General features: G+C 39.1%; 1 protein-coding gene and 1 long non-coding RNA gene across 10 annotated transcripts in view; both read left to right on the top strand.

Moving 5' to 3' along the window:
- The window catches only part of diaph2 (diaphanous-related formin 2), a 421,028-nt gene that overhangs the window by 165,546 nt on the left and 229,842 nt on the right, over positions 1-25,640 (top strand). The gene's annotated exons all lie outside the window — the stretch shown is intronic.
- LOC146524973 (uncharacterized) overlaps positions 9,838-25,640 on the top strand; it is a 30,094-nt gene continuing 14,291 nt past the window's right edge. The window contains exons 1-2 of the long non-coding RNA XR_014868813.1: positions 9,838-10,012; positions 10,060-25,640. The exon at positions 10,060-25,640 is cut by the window's right edge and continues 14,291 nt beyond it. This is a non-coding gene — a long non-coding RNA (uncharacterized LOC146524973). The remainder of the gene's footprint in view (positions 10,013-10,059) is intronic.

Below are 25,640 nucleotides of genomic sequence, written 5' to 3'. Positions count from 1 at the left end.
CTTCACTGAATCAGCTCTTTTTCCTCTATTGTTGAAACAGAACATGATTTGCTCATGAATGAAAAATGCTGTTTAATGTTGTATATCTTCCACCCCCCTCCCTCCCCTACAGTGAAGTTGAAAGTCAATGCGAAGGGCTTTGATGTAGATCGTATTGCAGAAAAGGTGCTAGATAGGATTGTACTAAAATGAGATAGTAGTTCATTTGTTTTCCTCTTCTCCATGTTTCATGTTTCATTCAGTTCAATCTGAGGATAAGCGTGCTTAAAGATGAAATATTTTATCTTAAAAAAGAATAAATTTGACCTATATTGGTGTAAAGTTTTCGTCTATCTCAAGTCCAGTTGTTTAACTGAGAATGGTGAAGTTTAAAGGAGTTTTGGGGGTTTCAGGTGTCGTGACCAGCACTAGAAAGATTAATTTCTGAGGTCTTGTACTCTCCGTGTAACCTCTCATTGTAGCTACGGACCATAAATCCTTTGTGCTGATTTGACAAACAAGTCACTAGTGAAAACCGACTTCATTTGTCTGGGATATTGCCCAGACAATCCCTGTTTTTTTTGTTTTAAATAACACACACACACACTTGTTGTTTTTTCTTTGCTTTTTTGTGGTCCCTCCATCTTTGCCACAAGATGTGGATATTTATAAGTAAAGCACACTTTGGGGGCCTAGTGTATCGTGAAAGATGAGGCAAGCAGGTGTAAATGCCTTCCCTGCAGAGCTGCCCTCAGAAAATGGTGCAAAAAAGGCTTCTGTTATCTCCACGTTTCTTGGGATTCTTGCTTGTTACTTGCATTGTTGAAGAACAACACTTTGGCAGTAAAAGAAAAAAAAAGAATCACTTTAACAGCCCCCAATTTTCAGATGCTTATTGCGCTCAGAGGCCTCTAAAACAACTGAGAATGCTAGACTGTCATCTCCCCTGCTGCTTTTATGAGTCTTACTGTTTAATGAGTTTTACCAAGAAAAGGAAATGATAATCAGGAGGGATTTCAAGCCTGGCTTCAGTCTTTTAAAGTGGCTATTTTTTCTTTGTCATTTATTATAATATGTTTTTTCAACTTGATTGAAAACTTAAAACATAAGTCAATACTCTGGGTCTTAGCTGACTAAGTCATACTTAACATTTCTTTTTCTGCCTTTGGATGTTGAAAAACATAAAAAAGTTGTATTGCACATATTGAAAATATAATAATAACCAGCCCATTGAATGGATGTGGTCAAGATTAAACCAGGATGTAGTTATGCAAAAGAAGGATTTTAGATAGTTATAGTTATAGTTGTTGTAATGTTTTGAATAATGCCGGTCGGGGCTGCATCCTGAAAGGCATACGGTGTAAAAATCCAACATGAGGGAATCTAACAGCAGCCAAAATATATATGTAAATATACAGCACTTGTTAAATCAGTGCTCTCCAGTGATGCATTGTTGTGGTTACAAGTTTCAGTAACTTTTAGGGGTGGGGAAAAAATCGATACTTTGTAGCATCGTGATATTTTGTTTGCTAATAATGTATGGATACAGGGACAGCAGAAATCGATATTTTGTTACAAAAAAGGTTTTTGTGCTCTGACTTCAGAGCATGTTGATCCTTTTTCTGAGCAACAATCCTGACATTCCTTCACTGTCCAAATGTGTTTAACTTGTTTATGGCAGCAATAAACATGACAGTTTACTTATTTTAATTTAAGACATGTTTTATTTGAATTAAGTTTAAAACTTTTTTATTTCATGTAAAATTATATTTTGTTTTAATTTACTTTCAAATTCTTCAGTTGCTGAAGGGGCTGCATAGTTTTCATAAACTGCATAGTTCAGAATAGCTATAATTGTACCAGATGGTTGATTCAGTTAAGTTGGACTAGACTGTAATACAAACCGTTCAGTTTGTCAACAATCAAACTGAAATGAGAGAAAGACTGAGTGTGAGACTTTGATATTAGATAAAATGAATATTGATAAAGTTTACCTTTATGTACAGAATCTGAATATCGCAAAATATTTTAAAAAATTGCAATAATATCGTATCGTGCGTTAAGTATTGTGATAATATCGTATCGTGGGATGTATGGCTACATCGTATACACACTAATTATCTTTATATTGCCTAATAAACATGTTAGTGAGAGTATAGCACACATAGATGTAAACAGGGTTATTTTTTATTATCATTCACATGTATGTGGAAATAATTGCATTCAAATCAAAAGAAAAGTAACAAATCGTGAACCAAGAGCGACTGCCTCAAACCTCTTGGCTAATCGAAAATGCTTTTATTAAAAATGTTAACTGTGACATTGGCACTATTTCCATATATGAAGGGCAACACCAAGACAAGGTGATGAACACAACAAGGTGATTCCCACCTCTAGTAACTTTGTATGATTACAAAGAATAAATACAGCATAAATAGAGAAAAAGGCCTTCAAATGAATCATGACCCCTCCAAGAAAAAAAGAAAAAGAAAGAAAACTTTCCATCGTCAAACAAATGTACACAAATGTAATGGTTTAAGGCTGTACAGCAACACAATCCAGCTGTTTTATCCAAAGTTTATTTATTGAACGACTTGGTGTTAATTCATATTTTTGCTGTGAGTGGGATACGCTTCTGTGGCTTCTGTGGCTTCTGTGGCTTCTGTGGCTTCTATAAAGGGAAGAGCATTCAAGCCGATTGTTTCAGCCTCGCTCTGCTTTATTCTGTTTTACTCTTGGAAGAATGCAGCATGTTGAAAAAGTGTTACAACTGTGGACACCGATGTCGCGCCATCGTCGTCACCTTTGACACCATTTTGCAGTTTGTGATCAGACAATTGTTTCCACCCCCACAAAGAGCTGAACAAATCTGTTATCATAGAAATCTCGTGTTCTATTAAAACCACTTGGTCTCTGTAGAACAACTTGGACTCCATTGTAAAATTATCTTATTTTACATTCAGATAGTTTTTCACCCTTTTGCTGTTTGTCTTTTGTCTTATTCAGTCTTCTCTGCCTTTACTTGGCTGTATCGGCTTTTCCCCTTTACACTCTTCCCCATTGACTTGGCTCTCTTTTTTTCTTTTTTTCTCATCTCCCCTCAGTTCGCTTTATCAATCAGTGTGTTGCGCCTTTGTACGGCTCTTGGGATCAAAACAGATTCACTCTGGGATTGAATGCGTGTAGCCATGGCCTCCTGCATTTGAAAGGCAATTCATTCAGCTGGAACTTTGCGGTTCAATTTGAAGCGAGATTGATGTTGGCAAACTTCACACCCCCTTTATTCCAAAATGTTTCCTCCATTGCCCTCATCAATTGGTGATGGACAAAGGGCATGTGCCAGTTTGTAATGGTGATGTCTGGGGGGCTTCTCAGCAGAAACAACACAGAGAAAGAACGGAGATTACTCAACAACAACTGAAATCCCAACATGGACTGTATATTCCTTACGTGTCATATATAAGTTGCAGAGAGGAATATATATAATATATATAAAGCCTATCCGAGCTATCATAGAGTGACAGGCGGCGCACAGCCTGATCAGGTTGACAATCTACCGCTTTGTGAAACGATGTTGTTATTTGTAAATTTAAAAAGGAAACAAAATCAAACACACACAAAGAAAAAGCGGTGTTAAGGGATCTATCTAAGGCACACATGTTTTCACCGGACCAACCTGAAGTTTCAGTGTAAAGGTCAGCCCTGAACTTGGCTTAAACCTGACTAAAAGTGATGGCTGCACTCATCCTGCCCCTCATAACAATAAATTAGATCAAATCCTTCAAGAGTTTCCCCACTTTGACACCCATTTTTCCTTTACCTCCACCCCCACAGCTCTGCCCCACACACATGCTCTCCCCTACTGAGCCAATGTGGTGTGCACACCAGCTGATTCTCAATCCCTGCTACAAAGCCCCAGCAGCAGGGCGGTAATGGCCCAGCCACAACGGCAGTAATGATGGAATCAGTGGGGGGTTTAGCTGGCTCTCTGACTCTTCCTAATAAGTCCCCTAATAACTCTGTTAACATCAGGGCTGACCTGGCCACCGGATCAAACACACTCACGCATGATCGGCCACCTCGCCAGACTCTCGGCAGCCTCTCAGACAAGAAAACTGTTGCTGACCAGTAGCCCCTGTAGTGCTTCTTCACTATACTTAACAGACGTTTTGGCTCACAAAACATAGTAACAAATGTTGCAACAAGTGCTACGCAAATTATTTTAATCCCGTTAAGCGGTATTCATTTACTAACAATATGTCTCGGTGATAAAATCCTTGAAAAAGCTTGTTGCTCTTTCTAAAAACATATCCCTAGGCTATTGCTGAAGCTCTTCCTTTTCAGCTGCACACAATGTAATAAGGACCTTAATCTAATGAGTTTAAGCTGAAGTGAAGACATTGTAGCCCACTGTGGGACAGTCTGCCTTGAATTGATAGCGTTTGTGCAATGATTAGCTTTTGATATTTTCTATGTCAAAGTGTTTGGGAGTCAAGCTTGATGGTTTGCCATGCTTCCCTGGAGTACACGGCTGTTTATTTCCGATTGTGTTAATTGAGAGGAGGGACCGTTCGCCAAGACGGCTTTCTCTGTGTCCTTATCCTGTGCTTTTCTTCTCCAGAAATCTCCTCCTTTCTTCTTTCTTATCTCGTCTTTCTCCGCTTTCTTCTGAAATCATCTCTTTGGACATGATGGTGTCCATCTGGAGCCGGGGCCGGCCTGGTGAAAAGACACCCACTCTCGCTCTCAGCCTCATTGTTTAACAGCTCCAGTCTCTCACAAACAAGATCTCAATTGGCATTTTACCACATACTCATTTTGTAAATTGTCATCGGTGTCTGAGTGGAGAGATACTTCCCTTTTGGGTGAATTGTTTTGATTACCCAAGACCTTTCCTCACATTTCAATCACTCAATCATGCATTCCAGATTAAATGTCCATTATTACTTGAAACGAGGCTGTTTTGGAAAAGAAACGCTTCAAATTGTGCAATTTTCCACATTTTATAGGAAGGCCATTAATTGCCGGTGCAGGCAGGGGACATTTGTCTCAATAAAACACAAAACACCCCGATGTTCATTTCTCTCTGTTTGGGGCGGCGAGCTCGCTGCGGATATCTGTGGGTCAGCCATTTCCTTTGCTCATCCCTGCACATTTTTAATATATTACATATGAATGGAAATTAGGCCCTTAAATATTAATGACAAGTAATTGGTTTATTGTAGGAGACTATATTATGTGTGTGCATCTTTGTAAGAGAGTGAGTCAGCGAGAGAGAAATTTCCTCTCATTCCCACTTCATATTGCCTCGCTGTGATGTCCCACTGATTTTAATCTTCTCTTCTCAGATGAGAGCCATTCTGGCTATCATGGTGCACTTTAACTTTAGCCCTCTGAATATTAGCTTTCTTTGATACCTGCCGCTTACAGCCTCCCAAGTCTACATCCAGCTAACTTTTATGTGCCTTCAGGTAGACTGTAATGTTCATCAAAAAGCTGTCTCTTGAAAAATAAATATCCCCTATGCATCTAAATATTTTATTTCTTCTTCTTCATGCTCGCTCCCTCGGATAATCTCAGCTAACGGAAATTTGGGATATGTCAATCTTTCTTGTTATTGTTCTAATCTTTGTTATTCTCCACGGACCTTGAGAGGTATATATTCTCCATCAATTTGCCTTTATCTTCTCATCAACATTTTTAAGTATTCCCCTTTATTGAGCTTTTTCTTTATTTTCTCGGTACCCTTGTGACAAGGGAGCAGCCAAAGTAGCTTTTAGCGCACGAGCGTCTTTTCCCTTTTGATGGCAAACTAAGTTTGTTTTGTCGAGCTATATTTCTAGAGTGAAGATTGCGAGACATAAAGTCTATAAATACATGAGAGAAATGTTGAATGCCATCTTGTATTTGTCAGATATAAACACAACTCCTTAGTTAAATGTTAAACTTTCATTTGTTTTGCCGTCTTTATTATTGTGGCCACTCTCCCTCACAGTTACCCTTACATGGTATTTGCAGGTGTGTAATAATAACAACCAGGCTTCCCAAACATGTCAGAAAATTTTAATCTGTTTTAACCCTTTTAAGCCGGTCAGAGCAGCACGCTCCGTTTTGTGCAACTACTTTTAAATCCTTGTAGCTCTGCAACCACGTGAGCTAGCGCATCATTTTTTTTGCATATGAAACCGGAGGAGTTGTACTTACATCTTATGCCATCAGCTTGTCCTCGGTCACAGTTTCCTTCCACATATAACTTTGCAAAAACTGCATAAAAAGCGCTTGCAGCAACAAAAACATAATATTCCAGAAACACGCTTTGCCGATCCGATCAGCTGTTTGTAACATATAGAATAGACGTCAGCGCGAACTATTGCATGTCCGCCATGACCTGCCCGAAACCGGAAGTGACATCATTTCCGCCGAAATGTAGTTTTTTACCATCAGGGCCTCATGAGCCTATACTGGTGTTTTTAAAAGTTATGTTTGACTTTATGACTTTCTGTGTTGTTTCTGGGATGCTTAGGACTCATATTGCACTGCTGGAAATAGTTTATTTTGATGCATATGCTGCTTTTTTGCAAATTTGCATTATAATATTTATTTTCGTTTTTCCTGCAGTATATAAAAATTGGTGTATTTCAAAAATAAAACTATGAAGACACTCAAAATAAATTTCCTGTGGTGGGAAACTATTTTGTGCAACTTTTTTGTATTTACAGTTTTGAGGGATAAGCCTCTTAAATTTCTCTAACTAGAAATATATGTTAAAAAAACAAAAACGATTTTCAATTTTTTTGTAGTTTATTGCACTTTCTTGCAATTTATGTAATTACTATGCACTTAATGCAGACATATTATTAAAATCTGGGCTATAATGGTTGTATTGATGTATAGCAACTTGAAATGCTCCAAAAAATGGCTCCACAACATGTAAAAATATAATATAAGCTCTGGCGGACTTGGTTCTATGGTAGGTCTTAAAGGGTTAACGTAGCATCTAATAGAGTGAAAGGGGCATTTAGTTTTAAACAAATGGAACAGTACATGAAGTTGCTGTATGTGTTTGTGCGTCTCCCTCGTGTTTCGTCCGGTAAATCTCCCGTCTGCACGTCTTCCTAATTGACTGATAGGATTCTTATTAACAATGGGACTTGCCTTTAAAAAGATGACATTGTCAGCACTGTCGCCGGAGCTTTTCACACAAACAACCCCGGTGGAGCCTCATTAACTCACCCCCATGATCCCAAACAGAAGAATATGGAGCGCATATCTAATCCAGCGCAGAAGCACGAGTACCAGAGCTGTGAGCGCTATAAGGAATCCGTAATGTGGGCTCACGGCTCACTGTGTGCACTTCACTGAGTGAAAGTTTTTAAAGTTTTGCCTTAAGTGTTGCTTTCATTAGCGTCAATAATGAAGTGAAGTGGCTTGTCTGGACGCTGTATGTGTGATATTTATATGATTCATATATTTATATACTGACTGAGCGCTGGTACAGATGTCTAACTCTGACCTGTCTGACCTGTCTGTGGATCTACCTCCGTCTTGATTCTCATGTAGATAAAGATCAAAAGGTGCAGACAAACCTCTGTTTCTCCACTAGCTAACACAACGCCCGACGGTGCAGACTAGCCTGCCGAGTTTCTTACATGGCATTAAGTTTCATTTGTCTGTGAACCTCTTTGGTGGAATTGCTTTGTGACTACAAGAGGGCCAGGCTGTGACACTCCCACAGCCAATCTGGTTGGAACGGTGCAGAGACGAGACGGAGCATCGCTGGGGGGAAGAGAGCAAGCGTGATGTCACGAGCAGGATAGTAAACAATCAGAGGCCTGCGTGTTCAAGATGGTGCCTCCTTGAATATAAACAATCATGACTTCTCATGCCAGAGTGCGGTAAATTTCTGCACAGATAGAAGAGGTTGAGGCAAGCGAAAGAGAGAGTAAAGTAGACAGACCGTCGTGATTACAGATTGTGATCCAAAGTCACCCGAAAAACGAAAAACAAAACAAAACACTAAAAGCGGCGACACTTAAGGGAACTATATCAAACTTGGCACCGCTGGAATGAAACTTTTTCGTTACGTAAATATGGAATTGAGCTCTGTCAGATGTAGCAGTTAGTTAAAATATGTTGTTGTCAAAAACCAGTAAGACATCCTGACTAATGATGCTTTAGTCCCAGACCACCGTTTCAGAATATGCTAATGTAATATCTTGTATGATATAGTTTTCATTACTGAAGTAACTTCATTTTAGCATTCAGGATCAATACAGAGTCCACAGAAAGCGAAGGAGCCTGCACTTTCTACGTTTTTGATGAAGACCATCAAAAGCTTGTGTCAATGACAGACAGGAAGGGCGTTTTCCAGACATTAATGTTAAGACACTTTTGTTTATCCAGCTCAGTGAAAAGGTTGAGTGTTTTCTCTGGTCTTGTAAAGATTGAGCACCACCAGTCACATAAACTCTCCTTTAAACTCGTCTCAGTTTCCCTTCAGGAGACATTTATCGGTACAGTTAGCCTTTGCTTTTAGCCTTTCTTTTATTTATTTTACCTTTCTTGTTTGTACTTCTCCGTCCTCCCACTCCATCCCTTTATGTGCTCCTCACCATCTTTCACTACCTGTCATCTCGCTTGAACTTAAAGACGCTATCTTGCTTCTTTTTCCGCTTATCATTGTCTTGCCACTATATTCATAGCATACAAATTTCTGTGTTTCATTTTCTGTGTGAATGTTTGTCTCTGTCTGTTTTCCATCACAGCATTAGGTTCAGACTCGGCTCTCTTTGGCAAAGTTTCCTCCCTCGGTCCCTAAAAGTTCACTCTCAGTAGGTGTAACAAAAAAAGGAGAAACAAACTTAATAAATTAAAGAAAACTTTCCATGTTATTAATTTGCTCGTCTAACAAGCATATGGTCCAAACTAGGGATGCACCGATACCACTTTTTTGGAAACGAGTACGAGTACTTGCATTTCAGTACTCACCGATACCGAGTACTTAATAAAAACATGATTTAAATTTACAGGTAACAGCTTTAGTCCTATAATTTAACAACAAACAAACAAACAAGGGACTAGTTTGGAATTAAGAACATTTATTTAAAATGAAAAGCATGTTGTATGCAACATATTACAGAATAAATAATTATAAAAAAACAAAATTTAATTTTAAATTTGTTCGTCTGTTTCTCTGTTTAGAAGTCTCACTAGCACAGTCACAGCTGGGATGACATCAGAGGCTAGTGCGTCGTAGCTGCTCACTTTTTTAGTTAGTTCCTCAAAGGGGGCGAGGACGGCAACAGTCGTCTCCATAAGAGCCCATTGGTGAGCGGTGAGATAGTCAGGGAGTTCATGCTCGGACACGCCCAGCACTCGCTTTTGCTCGATGAGGGACTGGAGCATGTAATACGTGCTGTTCCAGCGCGTCTGTACGTCCTGCTGCAGTCTCTTTATTGGCTGGTTGAGCTGTCCCTGAATGTCCTCGAGGCGGGAGTAGGCTAAGGCGGAGTGTTTAAAATGCCCAACTATTTTCCGTCCCACTGCTGTAGAATCAGCTATGCTCCTCTGTGCTAATAAGCGTGGGTAAATAAGCGTGGGTAAATAAGTGTGGGTAAATAAGTGTGGGTAAACTCTTTGTACTCGTTGTCGTGTGACTAAATTACTTGTGTTAAATGTGCTACCTTTAGAGCCTCTGGACAATTTCGCTGAGCACAATTTGCAGTCCGCCTTTGTTTTCACGTCTTCGTTCACTTTGAAATAGTTCCACACAGCTGATATGTCTCGCCTCGCCTTCTCCCCGCTCTGAGCTGCAGCCGGGGCCTGGGGGCGGGAACTCGGTGCCTGGGGGTGGGCACTCGAGGCCTGGGGGCGGGCACTCGAGGCCTGGGGGCGGGCACTCGGCGCCTGTGATTAACCCCTTACATGCCGCTCAAACATAGACAGGTCTCAGACCGTGGTATCGGGGGACTTTTAACGAGTACGAGTACTTTAGAAAATGTGGTATCGAGGCCGATACCCGATACCGGTATCGGTACCGGTAATGTTCTTACCGGTATCGGGTATACCAGGGTATACCAGGGTATACCAGGGAGTTGTATACCAGGGTATACCAGGGTATCGGTAAAAAAGAAAAGAGGTAATAAATAAAAAATGAAAATATGTTTGGACTAGGGATGCACCGATACCTGTACCGATACCGGTATCGGTGCATCCCTAGTCCAAACACATTTTCATTTTTTATTTATTACCTCTTTTCTTTTTTATTTGTTACTCTTGTGCCCTTGACGCCTTCTTATAAAAAAAAGGATTTTGAAATAATGATTGAAAGTGTTAAACAAGCCATACAGTTACTATTAATGGCAGATGAAATTATAGATGCATCACAAGTTGCAGAGCAGAATCATTGAATGGGAATCACGTTTTTCTCTAAACTGCCATTTTTATAGATTATCTCCTCCTTTGTTCCCTCTTTTTGACCGTGTTTCATTAAACACAGTTTGAAAATGCAGAAAAAGCGAAAGCTGGAATGTGATAAATGTGCAGAAGAACGAGCAATGATGTTCAGCATCAACCATTATTTCAGCGTGCTTGTTTTTTGCCTTTGGTGCAGGCGTTTGCCTCTGTAAGCAAACACATGATTCACAGAGTCAGAAGGTTTCTGTTCCTGCTGTGAGGCTATTCTCATACTTGTTAATCTGTGTGTCTTTTGGTGGTGTTTCACCCTTATTGCAGTTTTGCTCCACCTACACATGTTGAAGGAAGCAGTTCAGGACAGAGACGGTGTCGTGGAAATGTTGCGTTTGCTTTTACACTTCACGTGAGCACGCTGAAACCAGCTGTGACTCTGCAGCAATCAAGCACATTTCAACATTGATTCAAAATGAGTATTAGCAATTGTGCACTGTTTACATATTTGTACAGATAATACCAGGGTGTTTTGGGAATGTTGTTTACTGAGACTTTCATGCAAATAAAGCCCCGTTGAACCGACTCAGTCCACAGTGGGTGGGCATGCTAATAAACATTGTATTTCAGTGAGTGTTTCATCATTTCCAAATTCTTCCCAGACCTCTGACCTCAGTTTTTCATCGCGGGTTGAGAACCGACTGATGTCAAGGCCGCGTTTAAATGTTTTGCTGCGTGGAAAGTCGAGGTCCAGTTGTAGTTGGAGACTATTAAGTAGCAGAGCTGGTGGTTTTAAAGATGTGGCAGATTACTTTGACTGCATGGATTTGCATTAAGTTGTTTCTGCTCTCTTGGCCTTTTTTTTAGCACCTTTCCAACTCCCCTCCAATCCAGCTCAGTCTGAGGTAAAGCAGCTTATTAACCTTTCTGAGGCCGCAAGCATCCCTGGGATGGAAAGACACCTCAGACGTACTGTGTAAGACAAATTAACCTAAGAGGATTGATACACCTTGATTTTAATTATAATCACACGAGGCAGCAAAATGCATTGGATATTTCATGTCTGCTGCAAACATGAATATGACTATATATTGCTGTTTTATTAAAGTCAGCTGTGCTGAAACGCAGCTCTAAGAAAAGCAATGAAAATGTTTCCAGCCAGTCAGTCTACACTTCTGCGTTCTTCACATCTTGATTTGAATTCTTATTATAATATTTTCTGTTAACCTAACATGTTGAATACAGAAATTTCAGCTTACCTCCTATTACCTCTTATTTGCGCTTTGCGACTAATGTATCGCTGAGTTAAATGTCTCCTTTATACCTCGAAAGTGTCGGGACAGTTTCCTCGCCATCCCTCAGATGGGTTCAAAAATTTGCCATATGTATTCTATTATGCAGGACTGCACTGCATTACTGTGCAAGAAACCTTCCTGCACAGTTGTTCATTTACACTCATCCCCATGTAGATTGGTGCCAATGGACATATAATTCTCCTAAGGCGTATTCCTTTCATCTATCAGCTATCTGCCCCAAGCGATCAGTGCCAATTTCTCCCAAGCAAATGTATATCTTTTATAAATCTGCTACAGCTGTGTCTGTAATTGACTACCTATAATTGAATATGTGAAGCCCTCCCCTCCAATGTAATTAAGTCCCACTGTTAGGTGAATGCGATATGAAGACAAGCACATACCAGTCACCTTGTGGCCCATTATTCTGCCCCTAAAATGGGTATTTCACCCTCCACGAAAGAGAAAAACAATCTGCTTCACAACACTCTCCTTATGTACTTACCAAAGTAGTTTAATGTGAGTTAGACAAGCAGATAGTAGATTTTTGTGTTTTTCTCCCTCTTTTTTAAGGGTCTTGCCTCATTCTTGTGAGGGTCCCTTGAGGAATTTCTTCAAATTTGGCTCAACTGTTCATTTGTACTCAAGGATGAACTTTGATAAAGGTCACTGCGACCTCACATCCATATAATTCTTGTAAACGAGACGTATCAGGAGCCCTCAGTGGGATTTTCGATAGACATGGGAACTCTAGGATGAACCGATTTCATTTAAATGGCTAAAGATCAAGGTCATTGTGACTCCACAAAACACAATTTACCCATAACTCAATAATTTATATGCTAATTATGAAAACATTTCACCCAAATGCCTAACGTGATGAGATAATAAGGCGAGACCTTTTATATATTTGGGTTTCTAGTAATGAAAGTAAAATTCACACTGTTGTATAGATGATATGTGGTGCATATAAAGAATTTTACAGCAGCATTTATATTTAAATCAGAGTCGACTGTCATTGCATCAGTTTTGCATTCTGTTAGGAATCGGTGTTATTGAACAACAACAACAAAACAGCTTTAATATGTTTATTAAATTCCTTCAAAGTGTTGACTAAAAATTATCTGGACAGTCGTGGGTGTAAAGTGCAACTTTTAGTGGTTGCCAGAGGCGAACAATTTCTAGTTTTATCACTGCGCTGACTGTAATGAGCGCTGATGGCAGGCAGAGAACAGGGGCAGCGAAAATACTCCGGGGTTAATTGTTTGTTTTTGAGGACTCCAGTTTGCCTTCCTCTGCTGGCTTTAGCCAAAGCTTGCACACCGGTGGAAGCAAAGGCACGTGCAGGATGGTGTAGTGGATGACTAAGCAGGGCACCCTGGCCACTCCGGGCCCATAAGTCTCTACATCTGAGGCTGAATTTGTTCATTAAAGGTGCGGGAGACTGTTTGACCTTAGGCAAATCTCCGATGACCCCTTTCCCTGTAAACGCTTCATTAGCTTTGCTTCTCCCATATTGGACCGCCGTATTTAATCTAAGCTTCTGCTTGCTTCACCTAAATTGTATACATAGTGTGTTTGTGCGTGTGCTGGTGCGTGTGCATATTTGTATGTGTGTTAATGAGGGCTCCTGGTGGTGTGTAATTAACACAACAACAAATGTCCCTAAAGGGTAAGATTAACGTTGAACACATTAGACACAATGGAGCTCGGGAGAGACTTCTTTTTTTTTTTTGGCAATTAAATGTTTTGTGTGTGTCTGTGTGTGTGTGTGTGTGTGTCAGACCATAACTCATGTTGGCTGTATTGCTGCCATTTCTGTCTCTCAGACATACACACGTACACGTGAGCACACAGTCACACAAAGCCAGCAGTCCCTCTGGATTTGCGGGCTCCTCACATGCAGGCTGGCAGGATTCTGTCTGCCTTCCTTTTCCCGACCGCCTCCTCCACACAACCTGGTCCAACAAAGATAAACACATGCTGGGTAGATTATTAGAGAAGTACCAGGGCCCCACAGCAGAGCAGCCAGTGCACAATTGTGCTTCGAACGTGGTGGTACCTTGTAGAATCCGATGCATTCACCCCCAGGGTGTTCTGATACATACTTAGACACAGGTGGGCGCTGATACCGGCATGTGAGCTACAACAGACTCCACTGACATTTCATTGTCAAAGAAACTCCCGGCACATTGTTTTCACTAATGGCATTTCTGCTGGTTTAGATGCTTTAGCAGCTTTAAAGGTAAGCGGAAAAATGGACAGACATGCAGTGCAGTAAAAACATCGTCATTTTCTTAATCTCGTCAAGATGACACAACTCATCTTGGACTACACAAGAATTCCAGTGATGATAATGATGATGAGTAAACCACTTTTAGACATGCTGATTGAGAGACCTAAATAGCCTTCACTCAGCAGAAGCACTCTCCATCTTCCATCTTGTCTTTATGCTAAGATAATATTAGCATTGGAACGCCGAGTTCACGGAAAATGACAGGTCTGGAATTAAAATGATCATTTAGCAGTTTTTCTCTTAATTTTAAGAGAAAATGGGTTTAATTGCAAGATAGTTGGGAGCATTTGTGATCATTTTAACTTTAACATCATTATGTAAATCGAATGTATCTGGGACTACTGGTTAAGCTAGTGACGACAGATCTAGATGATGCTCTTAACAGTTTATTTAAAAAAATTTTAGGTGCCCTGAACCTAATCTCCCTCTTACCATACGTTTGTAGCTGTGGGATTGCATTAATTGCGGAGCGATTTTTCTTCATATCTCTTCATACTAAATTTAAATGTAAATCCTCATTTTAAAGCTTTCGGAGCGTTCTTCCTGAGCGCTCCCAGATCCTTCATGGGGTTTGCACCTTTTTTACTCTAAATGAGTCTGCACCCAAACTTGTGTATGCTTAAGAAATAAATTTGCTCTAAGCATTAGGGATGGGGGAAAAAATTGATACTTTGTAGTATGGTGATATTTTGTTTGCTAATAATGTATCGATACAGGGACAGCAGAAATCGATACTGTGTAGCATGGTGATATTTTGTTTGCTAATAATGTATCGATACAGGGACAGCAGAAATCGATATTTTGTTACAAAAAGGTTTTTGTGCTCTGACTTCAGAGCATGTTGATCCTTTTTCTGAGCAAGAATCCTGACATTCCTTCACTGTCCAAATGTGTTTAACTTGTTTTTGGCAGCAATAAACATGACAGTTTACTTATTTTAATTTAAGACATGTTTTATTTTAATCAAGTTTAAAACTTTTTTATTTAATGTAAAATTATATTTTGTTTTAATTTACTTTCAAATTCTTCAGTTGCTGAAGGGGCTGCATAGTTTTCATAAACTGCATAGTTCAGAATAGCTATAATTGTACCAGATGGTTGATTCAGTTAAGTTGGACTAGACTGTAATACAAACCGTTCAGTTTGTCAACAATCAAACTGAAATGAGAGAAAGACTGAGTGTGAGACTTTGATATTAGATCAAATTAATCTTGATAAAGTTTACCTTTATGTACAGAATCTGAATATCGCAAAATATTTTAAAAAATTGCAATAATATCGTATCGTGCGTTAAGTATTGTGATAATATCGTATCGTGGGATGTATGGTGATTCCCACCTCTACTAAGCATGGTTCTGTGTCCAGGGAAGAGTCGAGGGAATAGTGAGAGATGCCATTGTTTTATTAACCACTTCCACTTGAAGATGTGTGGAAGCAGTAAGCACCTGAACAGCAAATGGAGATGTAAATGGTGAACATGTGAAAGAGATGTTTAAAGGAGTGACATTACTTGAGATGAGCATGATGATAAAGGGAAAGGGATGTGATAACTACACCGGTGCAGGCTGTTATTGCTGCTGAAAATGATAACCTATCTCAGTGGAGCATTTGTGTATACATCACCACACTTTCGTCAACAGTATTAAAGGATTTAGCTGTGAAAGTTTGAAATGACCCTCCTTCACTAGGAAGGAAACATTACTCCCCTATTACTTTGATATTTTGTTGAGTTTACTGACATGTGTCTGGAAAACTGTGGGATTTTTAAAAGGTTAAGTAGTGTCTGAGATTGACAGCAGTGGTATTCAGTGGATCAAAAGTAAATGTATGGAGATGTGTGGCCTATTTTGTCTACCATATGGCACACGGGACATGAAACACACACCAGAGGATACCCACAGTGGCCTTGACAGGCGTCCTGTGCTTCTATCACTGTGTTGTCTGTTGTAATTAGGAAAAACATGCTGTCAAACCAACAATAAACACTCGTTTAGTCATGTCTGAAATTTTCTCTGCTGAATGTGGCTTGATGTCATTGTCCTTTAGCACAGAAACAAATAAGTCCCAATTATTGTAACACGTTCTCACCAGAAAATCTGAATAGCTCTTTGCTAGCAGTGCTGTAATTCAAGGTCTCTTAAGCTTTTAATCACTAATCAAAGCTGGCAGGTCAGAGGTGTATTGCTACCTTCCAACAATCATTACTTAACAAGCTGTCAAACCTGGAGAAAAAATATTCATGTTATCTGGTGTTAGACACAGTTAGCACGCGCAGTGTGTCCCTGCAACATGTGAACTTGTTATTTATCTGCTAAAAGAGCTTAAATATGCACATAGATGATGTTTATTTAGCCCTGCAAACAGAAAAAAGTTTCAAGGTGTTGGTTATTATGTTCAAAGTATAAAACATGCTGGAAAATAGAGGTGGGAATCATCATACAACGCACGATACGATATTATTGCAATTTTTTTAAAAATATTTTGCGATATTCAGATTCTGTACATAAAGGTAAACTTTATCAATATTCATTTTCTCTAATATCAAAGTCTCACACTCAGTCTTTCTCTCATTTCAGTTTGATTGTTGACAAACTGAACGGTTTGTATTACAGTCTAGTCCAACTTAACTGAATCGACTATCTGGTACAATTATAGCTATTCTGAACTATGCAGTTTATGAAAACTATGCAGCCCCTTCAGCAACTGAAGAATTTGAAAGTAAATTAAAACAAAATATAATTTTACATTAAATAAAAAAGTTTTAAACTTAATTCAAATAAAACATGTCTTAAATTAAAATAAGTAAACTGTCATGTTTATTAAACACATTTGGACAGTGAAGGAATGTCAGGATTCTTGCTCAGAAAAAGGATCAACATGCTCTGAAGTCAGAGCACAAAAACCTTTTTGTAACAAAGTATCGATTTCTGCTGTCCCTGTATCGATACATTATTAGCAAACAAAATATCACCATGCTACACAGTATCCATTTTTTCCCCCACCCCTACTGGAAAATGCGTATTAGAAGTTCATACATTTCATTATGGAGTTTGCTGCACATCCAGAAATCCTTTTTCCCTCATTATGATTAAGATCGTTATGATGGAATTAAACTACAAAGTCAAGCAAGTTTGTTTTTCTATAAAGTTATACCTAATCAATATTTGGTAGAATAGTTTTAGTGTTATTGGTAAATTTTGGATTTAACAGTATTTAATTAATTTATATTATTAAACTTGTCATATAACAGGTTATTGGAGTCATGCACGACTCTCGTTGGGACCTGAGTAGATATGGCAAATAGCCATGAACATAATAATGAATATAAACTGAATCAGTCAATCTGTTTTGGTCTTATTGTATTAAATGGAAAAGCATTCAGTATTTTTTTTACTTAATCTGATACAGATACTGATTTCAGTCTCGTTAGGTTAGTATTTTTTAACTCTTCATTTACAAAACGATTTTTCTCCCTTTCTTACTTTTAATCTAAGTACTGGGAGGTTTTTTTGTTTTTTTGTTAAAACCCCAAAAATGTAATTGTTTTCAAACTGGATAAAAATCACTGTGTGCTACAGAAACCCATAAGCACTGCATTCTGATCTTCTGTGAGCGTATCTTCCTTTTTAAGTACCTTTGTTGTATGCTACTTGCATACTATAGTGAGTGTTTTGATTGAAATGATTTTTGCCTGTCACCATTCCACTTGCAGTTCTCAGTTTCCTTCTACCAGTTGGGGGCACTGTGATACAGGCCAACAGCTAAAACCTCTCTGAGGTTTGAATCTGTGGTTCATGGTGAGAAGTGCACATTCTCTATAGTCTCATTGGAGCTTTTAAAAATATCATATATATATATATATATATATATATACACCTATGGAACACAGAGCTGACATCAAAATTTAATCAGATCACACAGCGAGAGGTTTCTATAACATTAACTTTCCGATGTTTCATTTCCAATAGGAGGAAGGGTTTTCAATACCACAGTCAATCTGTTTTTTAATCTGATCAGGGTTTGTGTCAAGTTGAGTTGAACCTTTCCTCTCAGGAGCTTGTGCCTGCAAGACTACAAGTTCAGTCTTGAATATCACTGAGAAGATAAAATTAGGCCGAGGAATGTTCACTCCTTTGCAATATATGTGGAGACAGCTTAGAAAAACAGTGAGCTGAAGGAAAGGCCAAACTGTTCCTTAAAATGTGGTGTTTGATATTTGAAATGTTGAAAGGTTATGTGATACACAGAGTTAGGGTAAGAAAACTATGTTATCAGAAACAACTGGAACACCGTTTTATGGCTTAATTAGATTCATTATCTCAGTATGGAACATTTTATTTCCTCAGATATTCTCCTCGCAGTCAGGCACACTACACACGTGTCATTGTATACGGTATAATTGGCCTGGTTTTCAAAAAAGAGAGAAAAAAGGATAGTATCTTGAAGCAATCGCAAAACCATTGTGGACTTACTAATTAGTTTGAAATGTTGTTTAAGGAGATTTAATTAAAATTAATGGGTCTCATGAGTCTGAGACGTATGCAAACAATATTTACACATGTCAACAAATTAAGTGGTGTTTAGCTTTGACTTTATCATAATAAAAATGATAATGTGAAGAGCTCGTGGTAAGTAACTTGCATTATGTATGTAAAGCCAGTGCAGTTCTATGGTTAATGACTGTTGTCATCTTATGTTATGAGGCATACAGTAATGTTAATTCAGGTTAAATGTATTTTAAAGTGTTCATTCAACAATTCATTTCACATTATAAAAAGTAAAAAAAGCATGTGTGGTATTTAGGTGCAGGTCATTCACATGTTGATACACTGCAGTGTGTATGTGAGTCTCCAAAAGCTGATTGTGTTCATCTGCACGTAGTGTTTTCAGCTAGGGCTGCTTTATGGCAAAAATGATAATCACGATTATTTTCACTGAAATTGAGATCTCGATTATTTGACGATATTTATTTAACAATAACAATGTGTTGAATAATGACTTTAAAAAATAATATAAAATAGTGCAAATACTGATAACAGTGCAAATGTTTGCAATATAAGAAATAAATGAAAAATGTAAACATCTATGTTTAGTGAACTTTGCAGTGTTGCTCTGTGGTGCAGCTACGACACTGTAGCAAAGTTTACACACTGTGTCTACTTGATCCACGTCTGACTCCACGAACCCATAATGTTTCCACACCACTCAAGTTTTTTACCTCTTTTCAACCAACAGCAGTCACTCTCCTCTCCAAATAACTTCTGCTTAGCTTTCCAAGCTTCCCTTGGGTCCTCTTAATCAGCGTCCCCAACCCCCGGGCCTCGTGAGTCGTTTGGTACCGGGCCGCGAGAGTTGAGGCTCAGGTGTGAAATGTATAGTTTTCAGGGTTTTTATCGGTTTTCAGCGTTATTTTGTTATCGTTTTTATCGTTTACTCTGTTTTCCTGGGTCTTTTCACGTGTGTTATGAATAAATTTTCTTTTCTTCGGTACCGGTACTAGTTTTATTTTGTTGTATTTATCCGTGACACTTTAAAGGCCGGTCCGTGAAAATATTGTCGGGCATAAACCGGTCCATGACGCAAAAAAGGTTGGAGACCGCTGCTTAATTGTTGTGACACGTGTTCGAAACGCAGAGAGGTGCGCTCGATTTGCCACACGGAGCAGCGCGAGAGTAAAGCACGAGGGAGGGGCTAATAATCGGCTCAGTCATTTTTAATGATCGTTGAAAGCCCAGATCGTAATCGAGATTAAAATTCGATTAATTGAGCAGCCCTATTTTCAAGAAACAAAAAGAACTGAAAACGCTACGTCCAGATGAACAGAATCAGCTTTTGGAGATTTACTTACCTGGATGATTGAGGATGCATCAAGATGTCTATGTGATTATCAGTTATCAAATGATATTGTATCTAGCATGCAGTCTTTCCAGGTTTCATATTTGATGCAAAGATATTTCCCATGTCCCACGTTTGGTTTGGCTTCAAATAAAAAAAACAGACAGGGAAAAAAAAGGAAATTAAATTTCGACATCCTTGGAAAACTGTAATCTCCCAAGAACAGAGAATATTTCCACTAGCTGTTTGTGTTACACAACAGTTTAAACTGACACGGTGGCGGCCTTATAACAAAACGCTGGGGAACAAAAAGGTTAGCATTCCACTAACGCCATCCCAATGTGAATGCTCCAACTTGGACACGCTTATGTTTGATTCATGCATTCTGATCCACTTTGCTTTGTTGTCCTTTTTTCCTCCTTCTGCTGTAGCATTTGGTATTCCTCCAAAACTTTGCATGATGAACTAGAGGGCTTTAAATCTGAAGCAGTTACAGGAAGCGTTGAGTTTGTATTAACAGCCCGATGCAGTAAATTTCACAGCGCAAGAAAGGAACAGAGCAAACCGAGGCTTTGTGCTAAAATATTAACAGTTACAGTTATCAGGTGGGAGGACTTAACAGAAATAACAGCTCACTTATGTGAGGAACGTCTGCATACAGCAATGCTTATCAAGTTTCTATGAATGTTCCCATAGATAATGGTCAGCTGCACTTTCACGAGTGGACAAATTTGTGATTTGCTGCACAGTTGATTGTGAGTTTTTAAAAATAAAGATAAAATGGGTTAAATGGGTTAATTAGGCTGCTTGGTTGAATATCTGAAGCCTGACCAGTAGAGAGGTGGAGAGGAAAAAGGCAACTACCTCAGGCTTTTCTTGTCCTTGCTTGTCTTTCCTTGGCAAGTCATTATTGACTGTCCAGGAAGATGCACAATATGCACTCGGTTTCTCTTGCATCCTGATCAGAATCTTAAAGGCATTAGTTTTCTGAACATGCATATTATTTGTCCAGCTTGCAGTCCTATAATGTAAAGAGTGAAGTACACCTTTCCTTTCTGCCTTCGAGAGAGGGGAAATGCAAATAATGAGTAGAGATATGATGAGTGTGGGTGTATTTCGCTGGATTTGCTGAAGCTCACACACAATATGTGAAGGTTAATTTTGCACGGAGAATTGTTTGCATCTAAAGATAACTTGCATATTTGTTCAGGTACATTAAATGTAGGATTGAAATAGAAATTGCACTCGGCCTGCATTATTTAGTAGTCAGTGAAAGCAGTGGTGCAGCCAAACTAACAGTTTCTTTGAGTCCATTGCTGATGTTTGGAGCTTAAACAAAAAAGACTTACTAATGTTAATGTGTCAATGCAGGGTCTCTTTTTTCCTCACAAAATTTGCTCTGACATCAGCCTCAGACCTTGGAAATATGTCTTTTAGCAATGCGCCATAATCAGTTAACATGGCTGATATGGGCCAATATATTGATGCATCTATTATTCAGTATAACACTGAATCTCAAAAGGTGCATAATATTTTAAGTTAAAGACCCTATAATAATACACTTTATATTGTAAGGTAGACCCTACAACAGGGGTAGGGAACTCCAGGCCTCGAGAGCCGGTGTCCTGCAGGTTTAGATGTATGCTTGGTCCAACACAGCTGATTTAAATGGCTAAATTAGCTCCTGAACATGTCTTGAAGTTCTCCAGAGGCCTGATAATGAACTAATGATTTGATTCAGGTGAGATCTAAAACCTGCAGGACACCGGCTCTCGAGGACTAACGTTCCCTTCCCCCGCCTTACAATAATACATACAGAACAAAAACCAACAATCATATGACCCCCTATGAGCAAGGACTTGGCGACAGTGGGAAGGACAAACTCCCTTTTAACAGGAAGAAACCTCCGGCAGAAAAAGGCTCAGGGAGGGGCGGCCATCTGTTGTGGGTGAGGGGAGGGAGGCAAAAGACGAGCTGTGGAAGAGAGCGAGAGATTAATAATAACTAATAATCAAATGTGTAAAGCGTTGAATAAACACTGTACCATCAATAACACAACAGTGGCGCAAAGATGCGATAATGTAACCACAGAGAATGTTTGTGAGAGAAAATATAAGCAGCATGATGGATGGCTAATAATTGATTTATCCTTTATTTTATATAAACAGCACGTGCAATTTCTAATTTCTCAAAATAAAGCCCCAAACTATAAACTATTGTGATTGTTTGCTCAATTTTACTAAAACCTTGACACTTGCTTCCTGTTACTGTAAGCGAATCAGTAATCAGGAAATCAAACCGAAAGGTGTGGATCATTTTACAATATTGTTACGAAAGCTACTGGTGGGATTTCCAATTAAGATGCAATCTGTTATCTGTTCAGACGACTAATAAGCACAACAAAGCCATTGAGGGGACCCCCTGGAATTCATATCAGACCACTTGAAATAAGCATCGAGTCCTCCTATCTGATGCACTGCCAGTACCTGTTCGCTTTCCCAATTAAAACTGAGGCAAATTGTTGTGCTGTTAATAAAGAATGTTTTAGTTTTACTGTCACCGTGACATGTAATGGGCGAACGCCAGCTAACTGTGTGGGCTGAGAACATTTCATGTTGTTCGCGGTGATCTTTTCATCTCAGATCCACGTGCGTGTGCGTGCGCCCGTATATGTGTGTAGATAAACATAGCCGCATGCTATGAGAAGCTATCATGGGTCAACATGGAGGTGTTCTTTTGTGGTAATTAGGACTGTGCCACTCCGAATCAGACGCAGAGGCCACCGGTGAAAGCACAGCATCGATGACCTTCACTTTATGAGAAAGCCACTTACAACATGAAAAGAATGAGAAAAAGGAGCGAAAGTGGCATGAAAACGAGGCGCAAACAGACGAAGACAAGGACATGTTTTAATCCTGTTTCACTTCAGATTTTGTTTTTAGCATTTTCGGGCCTCGTAACAGAATGTGACTAAAGCTTTCAAACAAATATTGGAAGTAATTGTTACATTTTAGGTTGCTCTGCTTTGATTTGTGCCTGTGTATGTGTGCATCTGCATGTACATGTGGGTGGATGCTAGCCGTCCATTTGCCTGCAATGTTTGTTTGTCATTTCGAAACTTTTAGCGCTTTGCTTCGCCAGAAAGACGATGTCTAACACTTGAGACATGCAAACATGGAGTAATAAATACAAAAGCGCTACAAAACTATGGCCTCAGACGTCACATTATCGATATGTTGCTGTTATTGAGTTGGGCCCCTCTGCATGTGCAGATGTAGTTGTTTGCATGCACGAGGATTACTCCTTTAACAGGGAAACTTGCTGGCTCAGCAGGGGGAGATATGAGAATTTCTGGCTCCGTTGAAGGTTGATAGGCCCACATACACACATCCCCTCAGAGATTACGCACTGTGGGCAAGCCTCTCCTCAGGGCAAATGGCACTCAGGGAAAATATGTCTCATCCATACCATGCCTCTTATCTCTTCTGCTGATATAAGCCTAACATGCATGAAGACAGGGCAACCTATTTTGGTACATTTGTGTACGTACACATATACTGAGAGAAAGACACAGTCATACAGAAAAGAGTGACTGAATCCAGATTGTTTCAGGGCAGAGTGGGGCGCTAAAGTAGATGCTGTAGTTTAATTAGGCTCTGACAGCACCCGCTGAGAATTGCTCCTGAATTTGACACTGTTTTTCAAATGTCATCGTCGAGTGCTCGACTTAGAATGAAATGGGAGTCATTATTCAAACTGTGTCACGTTCATGTTGTTTTATTTTTTTTCCTGCTTTCATTTCCTCTGAATAGGATTGTAATTAACAGTGATTTAATAACTATGTGCCACACGATGGCTGCAGTACGATCTCTTCAGAAGGACCTGCCAGCTGGAGAACCTACAAATACACAGTCAGCAAATGTGAGCAAATGAAAACAATTTGATAGCCACTGATGGCCGACCGGAATCACAGCAAGAATAATTTGTCATTATTTTTGTACATGTGCATGAGACAGCTGTCAACCTGTGTGCATTTTAAATGGTGGCTGTACACTCCCACCCCTCGATAGAAGTGAAAAGCAAAGCCGAGATAGAGTTGGTGTTGTATATACTGACATGTCAAATCGTGTTTTTCTACCTGCTTTGTCTGCTACCCATTTCAGCAAACATATGGTGTCATTGCCCTTGGCGCCATTAAATAAAGCAACATATAATTTCCGTCATAGCTGTTATGAATAACACAAGCCATGACCTGAAAAGGAAGAAATAAGTATAAAAATGTTTAATAAAGAAGAAGAAAACGTATATTATCCTTAGACTGGGAATTATGCCGCTGCACATGTTGTTTCTTTTCTTTTTAAAAAAAGAAAATCAAGAAATTCTCCAAAAGCTACATCTTTGCATCCATGCAAACATAAACCATGCAAGTTCACATTATAGTCCTAAAAATGAAGGCATGCGGGGACATATAGTAGTAAAAAAGAAAGATTTTAAAGATTTTTAGTTTTTTTTACAGCTGTCTTCAAATGTACGTTCAGTACACCACATCACACAAAAGCCTGTTACTTTCTTTGTGTGTGCTTTTGTGTTTTCATGCTCTTTGTAGGTCTCCAATTCTCTCGCTGTTTGAATTCCCTGATGGCCGGCGAGTTTGGACACTCATATCAGTCGGGCAACACTCTGTCTGTGCCTTCAGTCCTCATCTCTGAGTGATTCACTCCACAGTGATCAGCGGAGTCCACTGAGGATAATTTATCAACTTTTATACTGCACTACCAGATATAATTCTCCTGCCATGCTGGAAATTGTGTGATTTTTACTGGGGCGACTCTCCCACGGTGGAATCTAAACTAACATCCTGTGTAAACAGTAGTGATACCTTTGATATACCTCTCTGTAACCCTTAGAAGGTTTTGCAAAATCAATTTGTACACAGGAAATTTAGCTAGAAGTCAGTTGTGTAATTTCTTTTAGTTGTTTTAAGTTTTCAAATAATCATTTAGATGTCTTGCCTGCTAGTCAACTCCTTTATATTTCTCATTCTTAATAAAAAAATATGATATATTTTTTTAAACTCATATAAAATTCAACAATAACAATTCATTTGTTTTTAAATGGTTTCCACAAATCATAATTTATTGTAATGGACATTGTTCATAATTGATAACTGTGGCTATGACAGCAAAGTTTGTTTCATGTGGCCATAGTGACTGAGCTTCTTGTTCAGTAGAAGTTAGGGATGCAACGATACCAATTTTTTCAAACCGATACGATACCGATACTTGGATCTGAGTACTTGCCGATACAGAGTACAAAAACCGATACTTCTACCACACACACACACACACACACACAAATGCAATGAATTGGAAGACAGGTTTTATTTTATTCTCTGCTGATAATAAATAATATCTTAATAAAAATGACCACAAAAAAATTTCAAGTAAAAAAATAAGCACTTCTGTTAAATTATTGCGGAGTCTCCACATTGTAATTTAACAAAATAAATAAACCCTTCTGTTTATTTATTATACTTCATATCGCGGCTCAAGTATGCTGAGAAGACGGTGCAATCCTATGTTTTCCACGGCCGGCGTTGGCTGGTCATCCAGAGCGATAAAATGAGTCAGAGCCTCTGTTATTTTAACTGCCCGTGGATTTTCTCTTGACATTTTTCATCACTTTTCCAAAACCTGAGTTAAAGTTGGCTGTTCCACACTGCTGACATTTTGTTTAGCCTAGCTACAGCAGCCTCCAGTTTCTCTTTTTTATCTGGAGCCGCCAGTCTCACTCGCCTAACCCTGTGCCTGTTTAGCGCGGGATGTCCCCCT

The sequence above is a fragment of the Neolamprologus multifasciatus genome, chromosome 2 (genome assembly GCF_963576455.1).
Source record: "Neolamprologus multifasciatus chromosome 2, fNeoMul1.2, whole genome shotgun sequence".
In the NCBI taxonomy this organism is placed as follows: domain Eukaryota; kingdom Metazoa; phylum Chordata; class Actinopteri; order Cichliformes; family Cichlidae; genus Neolamprologus; species Neolamprologus multifasciatus.
This window is presented reverse-complemented; position numbering and strand designations above follow the sequence as displayed.